Source organism: Aedes albopictus, unplaced genomic scaffold (assembly GCF_035046485.1).
Source record: "Aedes albopictus strain Foshan unplaced genomic scaffold, AalbF5 HiC_scaffold_203, whole genome shotgun sequence".
NCBI lineage: Eukaryota > Metazoa > Arthropoda > Insecta > Diptera > Culicidae > Aedes > Aedes albopictus.
Window position 1 is genome coordinate 33,308 of NW_026916984.1, and position 16,693 is coordinate 50,000.

At 37.6% G+C, this 16,693-nt stretch overlaps 1 long non-coding RNA gene across 1 annotated transcript; it reads left to right on the forward strand.

Moving 5' to 3' along the window:
- The first annotated feature begins 1,597 nt into the window (after window positions 1–1,597).
- LOC115268048 (uncharacterized) lies at window positions 1,598–11,656 on the forward strand. The gene is made up of 2 exons (XR_003898123.2): window positions 1,598–1,875; window positions 10,963–11,656. It is a non-coding gene; the product is annotated as an uncharacterized LOC115268048 (long non-coding RNA).
- The last annotated feature ends 5,037 nt before the right edge of the window (window positions 11,657–16,693 follow it).

Here is a 16,693-nt window from a genome sequence, read left to right on the forward strand (position 1 = left end):
TTGAAATTTTTAACAAGAGAAAAAGTTATTGCGATATTATTTATTTCATGTTTTTTTTTAGCAAATTGGTCTATTTTTAATATGCAACCCATTAATTTTTCAACTTATTGACGGCTGTGTCGTAACTTTCCTTCAAAATTTATATATAAGTCAATTAGAGGGAAATTAAATGAACTATAATTTGCATCTTGAATTTTGAAACGATGTTTAAGTTTTAGATTTGGCGATTTATTAGAAAAATAATCTTAACGTTATAATTTTCTTCCACGTTAAGAATTTTAAGTGAAGTCAAATGTTTTTCAATAGTCAAAATTTCATTGCATTTGGTTCATTGAATCTGTGAATATAACAGCTCAAAGTTGGCTATAGGATAAACATACCTTTTTCAAGAATCTTTATAACTTCTTGTAGAACAGCTCAATCGTTTTCAAATTTGAACCACTGGTATACAACTAGTCGATGAACTTACAGTTAAAATTTGAGAGTATTTGATGCACTTTTCGAAAAGTTACAGCTAGTTGAACATTTTTTAAAAGTGAAAATTTTACCTGTCCCGATCATTTTGTCTAACCCCTGTATGTCTTATCTTAAAAGTGATGTTGTCCAAATAAATGTATGCATGTATGCATTGCATCCAAGTGTATTCAGTATATTAATCATCTTCACATTACAGCATCAAACAATTTTAATAAAATAGAGGCGAAATCGGTGAGTTTATTTGACAGCTGTTCGTTGAAATGCCTCAATAGTTTTCATTTGTGCCTGAAATAAGAATGTAATTGTCATATAAGTGATTTATTTGCGCATCTAAAAATACAATTAAAACAAAAACCATTCTCCGAAAATCAGACTTGACCACATGTTAGTAGTATTAAAATAGATACGGCACAACATAAATCTTAAATTGGTCAAGCAACATTGAGTTAAGAAGAGCCTACGTGATTTTTCACGTATTGCTGTTTGGACTGTTTGGAGTGTAAATTGAAAATCAAGGGCCACATCTTTGCCAGTAATTAGGGGAACTTACGTATTTTCGGCAGTTTTGTTCTCTTCGTCATCGGTTTTTTTTTTTTTTGAAACCTGATAGTCTGAGAGTTGGCCTCAGATCCTTCCCAACAAAGCTGAGTTATATGCCCAAATTTCAGGCAATTCGGCTCACAAAAACCCCCCATGACGAAGAGAACAAACCTGCCGATAAAACCCTTCGTCACCCTACCTAACGGTAAAAATAAAAAAAAGTACAGATTTCGATCAACATATGGAAAGGGCGGAACAACGATTGCACGCTTCAGCATTAGCTAGGCGCATTTAAATTTATTTATGAAGACTTCTCCTTAGAATTATATGATTGATTTATTTCTGTTTTTGTTTTATTTATGTGAATTTCAACTTTAGCTGAAAATATGCTTAATACATGTTTTTTTTATATTTATTTTACCTGAAACTACAACACTGTGAAATACCTCAAACCAAAAGCATTCATTTTCAGTTTGTGTGGAGAGCTTCGTTCGATTCATCCACTTTACATAGGTGTAAGTGCCACATCCACCGTAAACAAAGTGGTTCTATATTAATACGCAACTTCTTTCCCATTCACCATTCGGTCGGTAGTCAGTCGTCACCTTGATATTCACGCGAGTACAACCGCAGTCAGTGCCGGTCGGTGCCCAGCCAGAACAGAGTGTCCTTGTTCCCCATTGCGAAGGCAAATTACCATTGATTGCTTGAGAGGAACATACCTACAACTCAACTGCGCTACATTTTTCCAAGCATCGAGATTCGACAGTTTGTGTGAAAAGTTTGTTTCCTCAATTTCGAACGAAACCAATCAATTTGCAGAATGTGCAAGTGTATCGCCGGAAGCGTCGTTTGTTGGTAAGAACCTAATTTTAGCGTAAGCGGCAACAAAACAACGCCCAAAGTTTCCATTGTTTGGACTTTCGGACATACGTGCCAAGTTGTTGGTTTTATTTGATTAGGGGTTTAGCGGTGCGGTGAAAGATCATAAACGCGTCGAGAGGAGCGAAAACAGCGCTATAAACAGTGGTTGCACTAGTTAGCAACATTTTGCAGCTCAGTCACAGTAGAGTGTGGGGCTATACTGCGGCTGCAAATTGTTTATAGAGGGAATAGGGATAACACGCGCCTCCTAAGGAATTACTCGATTGCAAATGTAATAAATATGAAGAACTGTACAATGTTGTGTACCTACATTATTTACTAAGCTACTCCCAATCTTAAGTAGGCCATGAATTATGTAGAACTTGACCAGTTTTTTTATCTGTATCAACGAGATTTTTAGCCCTAGACTAGTTTATCTCGGGACCCACGCTTTACTTCCCTTCCGAAGGAAGAACTCACATTTTGCGAGTTTGTTGGGAGTGGGATTCGATCCCAGGTCCTCGGCGTGATAGTCAAGTGTTCTAACCACCACACCAAGTCCGCTCCCATAACTTTAACAGTTCTCGCGCTCAGTATCATACGGGCGTATCTACAGTGATCGATTTCTCTTCATCGATTTTCTTTTTGGTTAATAACTTGACAGCCAAATCATTTTCGGTTGTTCTTGTTGTTTTAGATGCTAGTCCTTGTAGTCATTTACCGAAATACACCGAGAGATCATCATAATATTGGTCGTATTTCCCGGAAAAATCCGAAGAGAAAATCGATGAAGAGAAATCGATCATTGCAGATACGCCTGTATGATACTAAACGCGAGAGTTGATTTAAGCCGTCCATTCTTAGGTCCAATCCTTAATAAACGATCAAAGAAATAACACGTATCTCACTAAACGGTATAACAGACAACAGTTCAATGTTTTATCAACCAGTTACTGAAAACCACGAGTCAAATAAGATTGCAGGTGCTGAGATATGAAATTATGTGTATATTACAAATATGCATGTTTTTAGGGCAATCGCACCTTCACAAACAAGCAGACGTAACTCTTAGAAGAAATTCATCAAAAACTTTTGCCCGATGTCTTTTTTATGAGCACACTGCCACCTGTTGATAGAACCACGCGCAACACTGTCTGCCATGATGGATTTTGATTTGACGTTTGTCTAACACGCACACTACTAAACAAAGCGCCTGTAATTTTCGTTTGCATCATTCAGCTACACTGGCCAACGTTAAAGCAATCGAACACTAGCACTTCTGGTGGAGGGGTCGCGCAAATCAAATGAAGTTTGAATTGATCGTTAAATGCATCAGCCAAGTTTTGAAGAGTGTTACGTCTGATTGTTTGTTGCACCATCATCGAAGGTTCACACCAAGAAATTAAGAGGTTTTAGTGGTGCATACATACATCACGGCATTTTACTCGAAGTTCATAGCTGCTGTTCAGAGGAGATTTACAGTCGGAATTCGTTATACATGGTGCCATTCCCTTTGCGTCCACCACGTTTCTCGGCTTCCTAACATCCGATTGAGCTAATTTTGTATGTGCTATTTGGGGCATACAGTAAGCTAATTAGCTTCCAAAATTCAACTGAATTAGTTGAAAGACAACAGATAAATTGCGGCGTAAATTGGCGATACCGTGTATAATAAATTCCGACTGTAGTGAGCAATTGAATCGTACTGATTTTCTGCTTTGTGGTACATGCTGCAGTCATTAATTCAAATGCCAATGGCTCTTTTGAATCGCGGCACATTTCTTGAATCACAGAGAACAGACATCAAGGCTAGAACAAATTTCATTCGGAAAGTTGTGTAAGGATTTGAATTTTTACTTGAGTAAGGTTGCAAACCAATACACGATGACAACACTAACGCCACCAAACACCATATTGCCACAGTCAGTGGTGAATTGAAACATTTCAAGTGTTGTTTCAAGTGGTGAATTAAATTAATATGGGAAATTAACCGATTGCAGCGCCGCGCTATTGCCACTTGTGTTGGCGATTTCAAATGGCCGTTAAATTCCTTACACAGTTTCGGAACTGGACTTGGATGTCTGTTCTCTGTGCTCGAAGAAATAATCGCACCTTTGGACCTTAAAATATGCGTTTTTACACCCTGTACAATGTAATTCATTTCGCGGGTGATCTAAAACATTTCAATTTCAAGTTAATTAATCTTGTATCATTTTGATTTTCAAATATCAAATTCTTACAACAGAAATGTCTGAAACATATTAGGGGGATTCATTTAACAGCGTAAACTGATTAAACTGATTAAACGTCGCTATCACCATCTTGGCCATCTTTGATTATTTCATTCGTAGAATCGTGAAACATTTCAAATAAGCAGAAAATCATGGCTTACGCAGCAATTTAATAGGGGTACTCACTAAACAGATTAAATTGCTGCGTAAGCCATGACTTTCTGCTTATTTGAAATGTTTCATGATTTTGCGAATTAAATAATCAAAGATTGCCTTGGTGATCGCGACGTTTAATCAGTTTAATCCTGAAACGTTTAATCAGTTTACGCTGTTAAGTTAATCCCCCTAATCTGTTTAGTGAGTACCCCTATTGTTTTATTTTTTATGATGATTTTGTAATTACAGCTTCACAAACCTTTTTTTATAAATTATCAGAATTAAGAATAGGAAATGCTGTTGATTAGTGCAAAAATATAACATCGTAACTCTGACCAGGTAGATATTGGTATGCGATGTTTTGCCCAACGGGGCATATCAAACTGATTGCCCCTAACGACAAGTATCGGAAGCTGCAATAAACGAGATTGATGAGCGGCTTATGGTTTGGATTTCTATAACCAATACAGTGTAGTCCATCCATGTTCGATAATAAGCAATGCATGCAAACGCAAAGGTGTAGCTTATCCAATATTAACGCGAAGAATTCCTAACCGCTTCACGACTTTTTGGCATACGATCGGTGCTAAAATTGCACGATGACTTATCAAAATTAATTTTTTCGTCTATTTTTCGCTTGTTCGTTCATTTGAACTTCTGATTTCGTAAACTTTTATAACCACTATACTATTAGGACGAGTATCTGAGCTCACTGTCTGTATGTACCCATCATATCAACCCCACAGTTATTCCACAGTTTGCCAATCCTCGTAAAAGATGGTGCCAGCGCAGAGGCAGACAGTCCGACTGGCGTCGTCGTCATATGTCTCATCACCCCCACCCATGGGAGTTGATTGTACGACAAGCAACAAGAAAGTATTACGGATATTTCAATATTTACATAAGAAATATACAAGGCTGTGAAGGTTCAAAGCGGCTGCGAAGTGATAAAGTGGGCACTAGCTACGTGGCTAAAGTAGATGAAACGGATGACGGACACATTTAGGCGCTGCTGGAATCGACATGGATATGAGTAACCTTGGTGTTATGAACATGATAAATAGGCGGCACGCACTGTTGTTTATTTTAAGATGTGGCATTGATTATGAGCAAAAATGGCATAGGAACTGTGCAATGATATCCAAGATAGCATTTTTTTGGGCTTCTAAAATTGCTGAAAACTGAAAATTGTTAAATACATATGTAAGGTGCAGAGTATCTACACAGCAAATAATTTTGTAATACCCAGGCGCGTAATTTCTGGCGACGTATCCAATTTCGAACGTAATTTCACTCGGTTACATCGTTTTCCAACAATTATCACACTCACCATGCACCCCCTGGTTGGCACCGGAAAGTATCAACAAACCCATTCCAGCAGATACCTAGAAGCAGTATCATATTAATCACCATCCTTCTAACTCGGTGAAATAGCCGAGAGGTAAGGGATAAGTCTCACAATCTGCGGATCAGTGTACGAATCCATGCTAATATTTTACTTATATATGATTCATCTATAGATCCGGTTCTAGCGATTGCTAGACCCACTTTCAAGCTGCGGCGGCTAATTTGTTGCATGAAAATGATGTAATTTTTACATCACTTTTACGACGCGACTGATGTGCAGCGAAAATGATGTGATATCACAAGAATTTTTTTGCTGTGTACTACCCTGCACAGCAAATAATTTTGTAATATCCAGGCGCGTAATTTCTGGCGATGTATCCATTTTTTAACGTAATTTCATTCGGTTACATCGTTTTCCAGCATTTATCACACTCACTAGGTACACCCTGGTTGGCATCGGAAAGTGTCAACAAACCCATTCTAGCAAACACTCAGAAGCAGTATCATATTTATCATCTATCTCCCAACTCGGTGAAATAGCCGAGAGGTAAGGGATATACCTCACAATCAACGGATCAGTGTACGAATCCATGCCAATATTTTACTTATATATGATTCATCAATCGTTCCGGTTCTAGCGATTGCTAGACCCACTTTCAAGCTGCGGCGGCTGATTTGCTGTGTGGAAAGGATGTAATTTGTACATCACTTTTACGACGCGATTGATGTGCAGCGAAAGTGATGTGATATCACAAGATTTTTTTTGCTGGTAGAATCCTGAAATGATCAGGGAATTATGAAGTCAATCAGCAAACTTTTGAAGCTAAAATTTTTGATTCAAACAATGGCTGTAAGATTTCCAAGAGGTACTTTCAAATAACAATTAAGACTTTTTTCTGTAATCGAATTCTTAAAAAAAAATACTAAAATTTTGGGAAAATCTCAAAAAAAAATATAGCAATCTAATGTGGATAGTGATATGCAGGTAATGCAATTTCTTTAAAAAGAATGAATTTCAAAATGAATTTCTCCAAGGTTTTCTCAAATTCATTCAAGATTTTTGTCGAATATTTCTCAAAGAAACTCACCGAAGTATCAATGATTATAATAATTGTACAAAAACAACTCTGTTTAAAATTTTGTTTGAAATCCTGATGTTTTGTGATTTTTTTTTTTGTAAAAATACAGAATAACACGTATATGTAGGTACATGAAAAGCCACTCAGAAGAACATTTCATATGCAAAAATCCCAGAAACGATAAAAGGCAGACACTACGACCCTTGAAAAAGCCAAACCCCCAGGCCAAAACGTCGGCAATGTAGATAAAAATTGTTATTGAATCGAAAACTGGGAAAGCCTCCTGCATTGTGTCGTAGTTAGGACTTTGAGGGCCCGGTGTGGAACCAAATCAGTGGCCGTCCATGAAAAATAACAGATGCACATATTTCATTATGATAAATTATACATTTATCTCTGGGGTGATCGCGTTGTTGTATGTTGTACAACATATTGAAAAAATCTCGCTTTTTTGTACTCAGCATTAGCGTGGTGCTTGCGGTGGTGGCCATCTGACTGACGGAAGGTTCAATTTTTTTTTCTGTATTCCTTTATGAATTTCTTCGGGGATTTCTGCAAGGATACATCAAGGAGTTCCATCAATGAGTGTACGATTTTTTTTCTAAGAATTATGTCGAAATATTGTTTAACAATTTGTTTAGAAATTTACGAATTCAAAGATTGCTTTACCGTTTTCTTTAAGTAATCTTTCTTGAAGAATAGTTTTGTCTTTAAGAATCCTTTAAGTGGTTTATGCAAGGATGTCATTCAATGTTACTCTAAACACTCCTTCAGGAATTCTTACAGTGTTACCTCCGAAAATGTTTTAAAAAGTACTTCAGAGTACCCGGGCTGAAAATCTCTCTAATAAGGATACCTAACCTAACCTACTTCAGAGTACTTCGAAAGATTCTTGCAAAGGCTTCATCAAGTATTCCTCGAATTATTTGTTAAAGAAATCCACCAAGGATTCCATCAATAATATCTCTCTCATTTAGAAAATCATCCAAAGAATTCTTAAGAAACTTCAAAAAGAATTACTACAAAAAATTCTTCAGAACCAGATATTCTTCCAAGAACATCGGAATTTCGCCAGAGGAAGAGAAGCCTTTCTAGAATTACTTTAAACATTCCTCCATGGTTTCTTTCAGATTTTCCAAATCTTCCTTAAATGATTTTCCCACAGAACTAAAGTATTTCTCCAAAGATTCTTCAAAGATTCCATGACATAACTCTTTCGGAGATTTCTCCAAAGGTTTTATCTTCGCATTTCTTCAAGCATTCATCACTCAACTTGGCGTTACTTTGAAGATTTCTTTAGATATTTTTCCAATTATTCCTTTGGAAATTACTCCAAAGCTTCCTTCAAGAATTACTGCAACGATTTCTTAGAAAAAAAATCTGCGGGGGTTCATCAAAAAGTTTTCCTAAGGAATCGTCCTAGAATTCCTGCAGGAATTTTCCAAAGAGATCAATGCATAATGCTTTACGAATTCCTCCAAGGATTCCTTCAGAAGTTCTTCTAAGAATATCTACAGGAATTATTTCAAAAAATCCTTCTGGAATTCATCCAAAAAGTTCTTTAATATCCATCTACTTTAGGAGTTCCTCAAGGATTTTTTTCAGAAATTTTTGCTAGCATTTCTCTAAGAATTCTTCCTAAAATTTCTAATGCGATGTTTGATAAAACTCATTTAAAATTCTTTCGAGATATATTTTAAAAAATCATTCTACGTTTCCATCAAGCATCTCAGTCAAGAATTTCCTCAGGTTTTTAATGATAACTCCAGAGATTCCTCCAAAAATCGTTAAAAAAATTTCTGAGGATTTTTTCTATTCGAAAAGCGAATACGGCACCGTTTGTTTCCGTAATTTTTGTTCTGATTTGTGCTCACTTCTAACAAAAATACAAAAAATAAGGAACGAAATAAAAAGCGCTTCATTACTTTGCTTTGAGTATGATGAAAATAGGAGCATATATCCTTAGTAAAAAACAGAAAACTTATCTAAAAAAAATCAAAATATTTCTTCAGAAGTTTCTCCAAGGATTCAAGAATTCCTCCTACGACTTTTTGGCCACTTTCTACAGGAACTCTTTAAGAATACCTAGAAGCACCCTTTGTGGGCTTAAGGCTAAGATTTCAAAGAGGATATCCATCGGGAGTTCATCAGGAATCACTTAAAAAATTCCTACGACCATTTTTCCACGGATTTTTTTAGGAGATTTTTTCAGAATTTCTTCAAAGATCTTGTCAGAAACTCCTGCAATCAATCGGATGAAGCATTTTTTGTTTTAAATTGTTCAATAGTTTCTTCAAGGATTCTAACGGATACCGGAAGGATTCTGTTGAGATTATTCCAGGGATCGTTGTAGCATTTCTACAAAAGATTTATTCAAAGACTCGTTCAGAATTTATTCAAGAATTCTCTTGAAATTTCTTGAAATGATTTCATCAAGCAATTGTCCAAGTATCCCATTAGAAATTTCATTCATGATTTCCCCAGGTATTTTACAAACAAATTTGTATGCGATATCCTTCGGGGATTCTTCCATGCAATGATTTTTTTTAAGTATTTCTATAATTACACCTGCAAGATTTAATCGAAGATTCTTACACAAATTCCTCTAAGAAATTCTATAGGAATTTACCCAACAAGCCTTTCAAGGATTCAGAAATTCCTTCATTACGTATGTCAAAACTAGTATCGTTCCTCCCTGTAAATTCAAATAAAAACATGAATTTTTCAAGAATTCTCGCAAAAATCCTCCAAGAAATCCTTTGGGTATTCTTCCAAGGTTCCCATCAGGAATTTTTCTATGTATACCTTCAAATATATCTTCAACGATTAAACCAATTTTGTTGTGATTTCCTTAACAAAACTTCCTAAGATTTTTTTCTAACGATTTCATCAAGCATTTTTTTTTTTCAAGTGAGGAACTCCAAGAACTCTTTCTTGGATATGTTTTACAATTCATCTAGCAATTACTTCAACGACTTTTTCATAACTTCTCCAAAGATTTCCTTCAAAAGTTGCTCTAGCGATTGCTTCGGAAACTCCTCCAAACGTTTCTGAAAGGATTTCTTCAGTAATACTTCCAAGTGTTCCAAAAAGAGTTTCCTAAAGATTTCCCCAAACGATTCCGTAGGGCTACCCCACATAATACCTTCAGCAAAATTCCAAGAGCAATCCTTTAGGAATTCCTTTAAGATTTTTTTTTTGAATAATTTCTTCAAGCGTTCTTTGTTCTTTGTTCAAGTATTTATTTAGCTATACCTAAAGGAATTTCTTCAGAAATTTCTCCAATAATTGCTCAAGAAAATCGTTCGAAGATTCCTTAGCCATCTGTGTGTCCCATTCCAAAAGCTCTTGATAATTACGAAGAGGCTCCTACATATCTATTAGCAGATCTTCGAAGTATTGAACTTGTACTTTCGCTATCCAAAGAACTTTATTCAAACGAGTGTTAGAAACCTTCCCAAATTTGGAGGCCTCCTGTATTCGAGGGTCCGGTGCAGATCGCACCCTCCGCACCCCTCTTGCTACGCCACTGAAATTAAAGTTTTAAAGTTGTTTGGGCAGAAGTTTTCGAACCATTAAATCTCGTGGAAAGCATCGTTGGAACGACTTGTGAAGCTACATAGCAAATTGACGATCGACCGAAAATTGTGGCAGCAATTTTGAAAACATGAGTAGTCAGCACCAACATCATAAGGCTAGACCCTATTTCTACCTTCAACCATGTACTTCGTCTAGAACTGTATCTTCGCTTTCAACGTTTTAGCGAAAACTTTGTTCAATACGAAAAAAAAACTTCAAAAATCACTGACAACAACGGATTTTAACATTCAATGGCATTAGTAGAAATTTCCGAGCCAGTAGAGCGCTTCACAGCAGTATTAGCTTTCTATATTACATTTGAACAGGATAACGCACAACGATCTATCCACAGTCAACCACTTGTTGATAGTCCAACGTGTATGTACAATTAGGTGTATATACTGTATATACTGTAATAGAGGCCTTCGGGGCACTACTAAAACACGGTGCCACCAGTCACGACATCATTATTCAACTCAATACTCCCGAGGATAAATGCCGTTTTTTTATTTCTGTGTCAAGGTTATGCGACGCACCCAACACAACAAATTTTCCATATAGATTCAACGTTAACGTTCTTTTTAATCAATTCCACGCCATCGTGATGCAAAAAATGTCCAGCTGAATATCAGAGGCACCTGCTTCAAGATTTTAAAACTAATTTAACAATGTATTCATCTACATTTCAGCTGCTGCCAATGTGCGATGAGCGTTTTCATCTCGCTGCTGTTTGTGGGAATCCTGCTGGCGGCCGCGATCGCAGCCGGCATCTACTTCGGGGTACTGAACGTCGATGACAGCGCACCGGAACTGTCCGAGTACATCCACAAAACGGGCGACTCGATAAAGGATGCCGTCAAAGATAAGATCAACTAGAGTGGGAGTGGAGTACATGCCTTCAACGGTGGCTTGAGTTAAGCAGTATTCCAAAAAGTGCCAGCCAGCCATTTTTTTAGAATCTCAAGGATTGATCTTCTCACTTTTAAAATATGCCATCGTCTTGCGCACGTGCTTTGTACTAAGGAAATATTCGATAAACATTAAAGGATTTGCATTTTTTGCAGTCCAAGCATCACAAACAGTGCATTAGTACTAAAAAGAATATACCAACAAATAACATCAACGCTTATTGTAACTTATTTGGCCTACGATTTACAGTACAACGCATTTCAAAGAATCGATACATCACAACTGGATCAACAGATATATAAAATAGGTTTTATTTATTCTCGCAACAACGTACCCAAATGGTTCTACAAAATCCTCGAAATCTACACAATGCTCTATTGCGGTAGATTTTTTAGTCTAGGTTTGTCAATGTTTTCCAATAATGCGATGTAAATAAACGACTATTTATTGCTATGTCTTCTTAATGTAAAACTACTCAGAGAGTCTAATTCGTACGTATATCACAATTCCTGAATGTAAATTCGGAACAAATTCTACAACAGCTGCTACAGTTTGAGCAACATCATTGACATCAAGGACCAGCTTCACGAATATCTCGACAAAACTTACGGAGTGTACCTAAGTTTAGATAATTAATATCTTTGTAGTGAACTCGAGAATTCAGCGACTGTTGGTTTTCAATCATGGTTTCAATATCCAGCGTTTCTTTATAGAAAATATGACAGATGAGTACCGCCAGAAGAATGATTGGCGTATAAGGGGACTCAACGTAGCCGACAATCTAAACAATCTGTGAAAATCTTACCAAGGATCAGTGAGTACAGCAGCGTGGAAAGTGATAGGTACTACACTGTACTACATACTCTAAGAGGACCAAAAAACGGTCGTTTCGATGAGGAGTGCCAGAATATGAAAAATGAAAAGAACGTTGCCAGATGTTAGTATCTGATACCCGATAGCGGTACAAGGAAACAAGAACATCCGAGAAAGTGATTCGTGGCAGAAAAAAGCAGTATGGAACAAAATGATATGTGGAAATTTTACGAAACTGTTAATTGCGTGCGAAGAAAAACATTTTTTTTATTCCTTGTTGGGTATTTAAGTCACTGCGACCTGTTGACAGATCCATTGTGACATATGCCCCTTTTCCATTTAGCTTTGTCAAGTTGACGTATTACCATTGGAATTAGTAATCGTCAGTCCTAGACTGGAAGCGTTATCCCAACACGGTGCAACACTTCGAATGAATTGTTCCACCGTATTAGGGTTTGTTCTCCAGACATCTAAGGGTTCTATCAGCCCCTTGTCGAAGAACCTATTTCTTTTTGTCACAATGGCCGGACAACGGCATAACAAATATTCCGAGTCTTCTGTATCTATGCCACAAAAGCGACATAGATCATCTTGAAGTTTTCCAATTAGCTTCAGCAGGCCAGTAAGAAAACTTATATCTTTTTTTAGAAAGCTCTAGGATTTAGCGAGTTTTTGATACGCCCGGTTTTATGAAACGTTTTGACTGCCTCGCTATAGTGGTATTTTCCCAGTTAGATTTTATTTTTGCATGTTCCCAAGCTTTAAACTCCATTCTGAGAGTATATCCCGGTATCCCACAAAATGGTTCTAGCCCTATGAATTGATGAGACGACCCAAGTCTTGCTAGCATATCGGCTTGCTCGTTCCCTTCAATGCCACAGTGCCCTGGAACCCGAACAGCTTCACCTGATTACGGCAAGCTAATTGTTGGAGTGATTGTATACATTCTCAAACATGTTTAGAGGTGCACGATGCTGATTTCAGAGCATTCAGAGCTGCTTGGATATCAGACATAATGCAAATTGTTGAATGTCTGTAATTTCTGCGTAAGCAAATATTACAACATTCTATAATAGCTTGGATTTCAACCTGAAAAACAGTTGGCCACTTACCCATAGTAATTGATACATTTATTCCTGGGCCAGTCACACCTGCACCAACCTGTTTGTTCAATTTCGAACCATCAGTGTAAAATATGACCGATCCTGGTTGTAGCTCTGGACCACCATTTGTCCACAGTTTTCGCCCAGGATCAGTCACTTTAAAAGAACGTTCAAAGATGTATCGTCTACTCATCCAATCATCATTGCTTGGAATAAGCGAGTTGATACTGATTGTTTTCAAGATACTAAGATGCCCTTTCAGGTCACTTTCAAAAAGGTTTGTGGATCTTTACACTTTCAAAACACTCTTTGCAGCTTCTTCTTGAACAAATTGATGCAATGGAAGTAAGTGAAGTAAAGTGTCTAGCGCTTTAGATGGTGTACTTCGCATTGCACCAGTAATTGAAAGAGTGGTCAACCTTTGAAGTTTTTCTAACTTCTTTTGAGCCAATCCTTCATTAGTTTTTGGCCACCAGACCAGTAACGCGTAGATAACTCTGGGTCTTACAATTGCCGTATAAATCCAAAGGATCATTTTCGGCTTCAGTTCCCACTTTTTACCAAAAGTCTTTTTGCTTATCCATAGAGCATTCATAGCTTTACAAACTACCTGCTCAACATATCAATCGGTCGTCGACCAGTTCGGACGCGTTTTTTAATTGCTCCCGCACCTCGCGCGTATTTAGTTTTTTTATTTTAATCATTTTTATTAAGTCAGCTTTAAATTTGCTTCGACCGTCGTGCGCGATTTTGCGTGCTTTACTATCATGATTTGCAACGCCCCGGAATGCCGTGCATCAAGCACTCAACATGTGTGGATGTGTAGTGGAACCTGTGGACAAAGCTTCCATGCAGCATGCATAGGCGCTAAGCGTGATTGGGAGGAGAATCTTCGGAATTATGTTCTCCCTTTGTGCAAAAAGTGTGCCTCAAATTTTTTGGAGACCGTCGACCTAAAAATGCTTTGCATGCGACAAATGGAGCAACAACATAAAATACACACACAGTTGGAAGGCATTACCATTATGCTGGATATTTTTTTTTATTCTTAATCACTTAACCTAATTTTACAGCTCTATTGTCCACTTGGGCACTACGTGAGCGATAACAATTGACAGCTGCACTTACACTTTTTGTACAGCGCCTAAATGTATTCTATTCTATTCTTCTACATATATCGAACTGGTTGCCTTTGTGCTTCTATCACTGTTCTACTCTATTTATGGTAGACTGAAGAGCACGAGGATGTGGATGGGTGGCTGTTGTTCCTTTTCCAGTCCGATTGGGGGTCCATTATGAGTTGCAGTTCTCCGATGTCCAGGTATCCGGGTCCGTTTGAGACGTAGGCTCAGAAGAGGGTCAATGTCAGCCGCTCTCGGGGGGAAGAGCAACTGACGATAAATTGCAAGTGCCGGGGCTGGGAATCGAACCCATGACCATCCGCATATGAAGCGAACGTGTGACCAACTACGCCACGGGCCCCGGCATTATGCTGGATATGGCTGATGCAATTGAAAGGCGGTTGACCGTTTTGGAGCAGCGTTGGTGCGAAAATGCAACCCACAGCAAAAACCCGCATAGAAAAATACAATTTATCATAAGGTCCAAACAATAAACTGGTTCTAACTGGTAGGGTAACTTTATCTGAAGGAGTTAGCTTTCCGTTGACCAATATGAAATTGAAACAAAATACTTTAATCAAGAGTATGCAAACAACATATCAAGTTATCACAATGTGATATAGTATCCACGCATTGTTGGATGATATGCTAGTAAAAACTCCCGTTGCGTGGTTGCAGTGTAAGATCACCTTATGCCAAATTGTAAGGTTTTCAAATAAAGCATCACACTAACACCTGTTTGTTTTACAATATAAAAAAATTGATCAACATCATGGCATACAGTAGAAAGCATTGTATTTGTGAGCGATGTGTTTGAAAAAAACTGGCATCGTTACGCTACAGGAGGGTCAAGCGTTTTTCTACATTTGTCGTGTAATAGGGTCCTAAAATTAAAGACGAAATCTCGCTTATATTGAATAATACGATCAAGCATGGTATTCTAATCGGAATTGTACTTTACTCGAACTTGAAAAACAAAGGAATAATGAGAAAATTCGGAATAAGTAAAATGGTAAATAGTTCTACTTTGACATTTGAGGTCAACCTTGTGTGACTGAGCTCGACATTTTTCGCACTGGGATTTCAAAAATGTTCCTATCTGACATACACGGTGAAAAAAAATCACTCAAAGTATGTGTTATAAGCTAGGGACGAGACAAAAGGCTAAAAAAATAAAAATTATATATTTTCAACTACGGTTAATAAAAACGTCAAAAAATGAGTAAATATGTACTCTTGAACCATATATTGTGGTTTAAAATAAGAATCCCGATAGGACTTTAGGGGCCTATTGTTCATAACATCTTAATTCACAAACGCAATTATTTGAAAATTATTGTTACACTTTTAAAATTTACATTTCGTTTTTTTTGCTGCACATCTTATCGCCTGTCTTGGTCACACATTTTTTTTCCATTATTTGCATTGAATTTTCGATTCTGTTGTCCTTTGCGAGGATAAACTGATAAAAACAAAAAATAATTGTTCTTTGGTTTTTGATTATTTAATTACATTACTGGGATAAGCCCTTTTCAAATGGTATGCGAGTTTTGTTTACCACTCTGCGGGAGCAAAGCCAACCGGCACAAATTCAGGCAAATTCACAACTTCGCTCGCAAGCAGGTGCCTGTGGACAAACTACTCCCATCCGGGATGATTCTTCCTCCTGGACAGATTGTGAGCTATCGTGAGAAGACCCGATTCAACTTCGGACTGAAAGAACCGGATTCTGGAAGGTGAGTTAAGATTTTCTTGTTTTGGAGATTTTGGTTAAGTGAAGACTGTTTTTTTTTTGTTTTCAGGCTGCCAAGGAAAGTGCGGAAATTAAAATGAACCGGCGTTAGCAAGCGCCGCAGGATCCTCGCTTGAATGTGGCAGTAAATAACAGGCGGTTGTAGAGAACATCCGGAGTGGTCTAGATGTAAAAAAAGTCCTGTTCAACGACGCAGGTTGAACTAGCTCGAAGTTGCTGCATCTTGCTCTTACCCATTTGTCATCAAACAGGTAAGAGCGGGATGCAGCAACTTCGAGCAAGTTCAATCTACGTCGTTGAACAGGACTAATATCGGATGGACTTCCCCAGACTAAGCAACGGTGACGCAACGGTGACTGAAGAGGTCAACCACGGTGAAGCCGCTTCGGCAACAGCCAACAGGATACCTGGAGAATTCCGTCGTTCGTTGCGCTTCGTAACATCGCTGTCTGACCAAATCAAAAAATCATGTCCATGTTACCTGCTGCCGAGCTCTCGCTGTGGTTCCTTGCTAAATAATCTCATTAAGCGGAAAAGTAACGTTGCCACCAATTTCGATTTAGATTTAGTCGCCACTGGTAGCAATGTTACTTTTCCGTTTGTTTTTCTATTATAAGTTTATTTTTAATTATTCGGTAATACGATATGCTAAAACCATCTATATTGTATCCAGTATTTTGCCTAAATTAATAATCAATATATACACGTGAAAATATTTGAT